Source organism: Mus pahari, unplaced genomic scaffold (genome assembly GCF_900095145.1).
Source record: "Mus pahari unplaced genomic scaffold, PAHARI_EIJ_v1.1 scaffold_13762_1, whole genome shotgun sequence".
In the NCBI taxonomy this organism is placed as follows: Eukaryota; Metazoa; Chordata; class Mammalia; order Rodentia; family Muridae; genus Mus; species Mus pahari.
The window spans coordinates 9,094-13,310 of record NW_018391848.1 but is presented as its reverse complement, the minus strand read 5'-3'; the positions used below and the strand labels follow the sequence as shown (position 1 = coordinate 13,310).

Here is a 4,217-nt window from a genome sequence, read left to right as displayed (position 1 = left end):
GGGTCACTGTGCTGACTCAGCAGGATCCATGGGGTCACTGTGCTGACTCAGCAGGATCCATGGGGACACTGTGCTGACTCAGCAGGATCCATGGGGTCACTGGGCTGCCAGCCTTAACCGATGGATAGGGGAAAGTCAAAGGCAGACCTGTCCAAAAACTATGTTGNGGTGCTCCTGAAGAACAATGTCCAAGGTTGTGTTCTACCATTCACAAGTGTGTGCACACATCCAGATATACACACATACATACATACTGCCCAAATACACATTTAAAATTAAGGGACTAGTAAAAACTGCAAAGATATTCACAGAATAGAAAAATTTATACAATAAGGCCTTACAACACTAACACAAACACACAGAACCTAAAAATTCAATGCAATTTCTATCTGATTCCAAATTGCAGTTTGTAGAGATAAATGATTTGTCTTCTCATACTCATAAGTATTCTAAGTATGAAAAATGGTGAGACAATGAGAGACACCCAAATCCCAGCACTGGGGAAGGGCAGAGAGGAGCATCAGGAGTTCAAGGCCATCTACAGTAACATAGCAAGCTGAAGGCCAACCTGAGCTTCATGAGACCTTGAACACAAAAACCAAGAGCCCACTGTATAATAAGGGGTTCAGAGCAGATGTAAAGCCAGGGTGACTGGAAGACACAGGGCAAGGGCAGAGATCGTAAGGTAGTGACCGTGTGATGAAACTTGAAGAATGAAGACGTGAAACTATAGCCCTTGGGTTTCAGGTAGCCCCAGGCCTCTAATAGGGTTAGAAGCATACTAGAGGTGGGAGAGCAGCAGAAGTTTGACTGGGATTCAAACCCTGAGGCTGAATCCGCTCAGAGAGGGTGAGTAGAGAGGCAGATTCAAAGGAGGCAAAAGGGAGACATAGTGAGTGCAGAGTAGAGAAAGCAGGAAATTCTTGAGAGGTCAGAGCAGGAGAAAGAAGCGAAGGAAGACATGGACATGGGTCAGTGGGCCAGTAGACCTTTTCTCTGACTTAATGTGTCGAGCAGGACACTGGCCTCATGCTCTNGTGATTCCTAGTCCTGACCCTGCAGCAGACCACTATGCTGCCCTGGACCCCTCACATGGTCTGAACACAGAAAACAGCTGAGAGGCAGGATGGAGAACCAGCATGGCTGACACACTGACACTGTTTCTTCTACAGGCCAGCACACTAAAGCCTGAACCCCAGCCAGGTGAGTGCCTGTATCCCAATGGGCAGCTGAGGGGCTGTTGGGAAGTTTATTATGAGAGGCATGCAAGGGAGCCAGAGAGGTGATTCAGCCAGAAAAGCATGCGACATGAGTAGGAGGATCTGAGTTTGATAGATCCTCAGCCAGGGATGTGGCAGGAATTTATAATCACATCCCTGGTCAAGCAAGAGACAGACAGCGTCATGGGATGGCTCTGCACCTAGCACAGAAGAATTGGTAAGTGCCAGTGAATGAAAAATCATGTTTTTAAAAATGAAGGGGATTGCTCAAGTGATAAATCACAGGTATTAACATTTTCTAAAATTTTATATAAAGTATTTTAAATTACATATTAATCACACACACANAAAAAAATAGTGTGTACCAGTGAGATAGCTCAGTGAGAAATGGAGCCTGCCACCTAGCCCAGTGACCTGGATGGGATTCCTGGGGACCCAAATGGTACAAAGAGAAAACTCAATCTGGGCAATTGTCCTCTACCTCTCAGGGTCACACACAAGCTCCTGGTGAGACCTCATCTCTTAGTCCCCAGCTAACATCCATCCAGGTGCCAGGATCTCTCACCAGACAGGTGAGTTTATATCAAAGTACTTATTGGTGAACACATAATCTACATAACANTTCCTTCCATGTCTCCTCTCTTTCAGAATCAGAGCTCATGGCTGCAGGATTGTGCTGTGAAACATCACCATTCTTGGATAAATATAAGATAACCCCCACTTCTGCCATGTGCTGATACTCTCCTCAGAGGCCAGGTCATACTGTGTGTCTCTGATTCTCAGAGCCTGACTGTGCTGTTCTCTGTCCGCTCATGGAGTTATTAACACTTTTAATAAATGTCTTACTCCAAGCAATCCGTCTCAGTGTCTCTCTTCATCCCCTGCCCCTGCTCCACATTATACCTCTATAGAGTTGCAGAATGTGTCCAGGATGCAGGTCAGAGGGAAAGATGCTAGAACCATGATCCACACTGAGAACCACAGCCTGAGAAGAGGGGTTCCTCCTTCCCTTAAATTCAGGATTCTGCCATCTCATCCACAGCTCTGACCTTTCAACGCTATGCATCAGGTGACAGACCATGACTGTCNTGGATCCTATGTTGGAATTCCTCTGCCCACAAACCCAACGGCATACATCCATTCCCTCATCTCCTGCCATGTTGATATTCTGGCCTTTTTGGTCTTTCTTCGGAAAAAAACTTCTAACCTATGTCCAGTCTGTCTTAACATTTGATAGTCAGCTTGTCGTCTTCTAACAGAAAACTTATGAGGATACAGGAAACCATCCAGATTAACCAAGGAAGAAAGAAAGCTGGCTTCTGTTGCAGCCAGAAGAGGGACANGAACATACTGAGATCTACCAACCACAGTGAGCCATAGATGCATTGATGCACGGATGCAACTCCAGTCCAATAATCACAGGCCTCAAATGAGTATCATCCATGGGTCATTGCTGAGGCATTGGGAAAATGATATCCAATCCCATGAGACCAACTAGAAGTCATTGGAGTTATGGAGACCTCATCAAGACTTCCTGTGGCTAAAGTGAAGTGTCCTGGAGCAGCTGTGAGGTGTCTGCTGTGGCTGGGACTGCATCCAAACCTCCTGAAGCTGAACTCAGTGGCTCTCTTGAGCACAGTGATCTCGGGAGCCNGAATGGTGTNACCTCTGAGCATCTCTGAAGGGTTCACACCGTAGGATGCCATGATGGTGGTCTGTCCACTCATCTAAAGGAGTCTATTTGTCAGGTCCATGCCACAGGCATCTGCCCACAGAGAAGGAGCCTTAATGCAGTTGCTCAAATGATGATGTGAATTCCCAGAATCTTTCCCTTGGTCAAAAGGGGGAAACGCATTAAAGCCACAGCAAAAACTTACAAAGATCCTACATTCTCAACATCACATAGGTACTTACCCCCGGTTTCATAGACTTAGGAGGTTGTGTCCCTGATCTACCAAAAGGGAACACTGTGATCCATGTACAGAGCAGGCATTGGCTTCTTCCTTGGCTACCAGTGTTTGCAATATGTGCTACATAGACTGAGCTGGTCAGTAAGACAAAGTGCCAGAGGAAAGTGGGCATCATATCATGCCTGCAAACCCAATTGTTCATCGGTAGTGATAGGAAGAGTATCGGTTGGAGCACTGGTTCTCAACCTGTGGGTCGCCATCTCTTTGAGGGTAGAACAACATTTTTACAGGAGCCNCACATCAGATATCCTGCATATCAGATGTTTATGTCACGATCATAACAATAGCAAAATCACAGTCACGAAACACCAATGAAAGAATTTTATGGTTGGGATTACCCCAACATGAGAAAATGTCCCAGCATTACGAAGCTTGAGAACCACTGAAATGGGAGCTATTCTTATTACCTCTTGAGTTTGAAGCCAGCCTGAGTTACATGGGACAGTACTGAAACCAACAGCAAAGCTAACCAAAACTCCAAACAGTACAGAGAGGTCAGGGAGAAAGGTCATCTGTTGCTTCCTTTTTTGTTGGGGATGTGGAACTNGAAGTTGATACCANTTTCCCCTTCAGATTCACATAAAAAATTGTGGATATTAATAGTTTAGTATTTATGTTGTTTGGTTGATCACTGTTTGATGTATGTTTCTGTTTTGGGGAAAAGGGTCTTTCTACTATATAGTTCTGACTCTCTACTATCTAGATCTGACTGTTCTGGAAATTGCTATGTAGATCAAGGCTGGCCTCAAATTCTGCAGTACCCCTGCTGCTGCATCTTACAAAATGGGATGAAGTCCTGACGTCATGCCCAATTTATTAATAGTTTTGGGGTTTGGGGTTTGGGAATGTTTTGTTTTAAGCTACATACTTAATACTGAGAAGGGAAGTGGGGAATTTCTCTGTTTCTGTGACCATAAACTTGATGAAACATTTATAAATATTTCTGTTCTTGCCTATCAGCAGAATTTGGCAGACCTCATACCAGAGGAGACTGAGCTGGTCCCCTAATCCAACTCACTGGGCCTTT

The 4,217-nt window shown here is 45.0% G+C and overlaps 1 long non-coding RNA gene across 1 annotated transcript in view; it reads left to right on the top strand.

Moving 5' to 3' along the window:
- The window catches only part of LOC115063296, a 3,057-nt gene extending 988 nt beyond the window's left edge, over positions 1-2,069 (top strand). Inside the window, exons 2-3 of the long non-coding RNA XR_003843157.1 lie at positions 1,173-1,203; positions 1,869-2,069. This is a non-coding gene — a long non-coding RNA (uncharacterized LOC115063296). The remainder of the gene's footprint in view (positions 1-1,172; positions 1,204-1,868) is intronic.
- Positions 2,070-4,217: the final 2,148 nt, after the last annotated feature.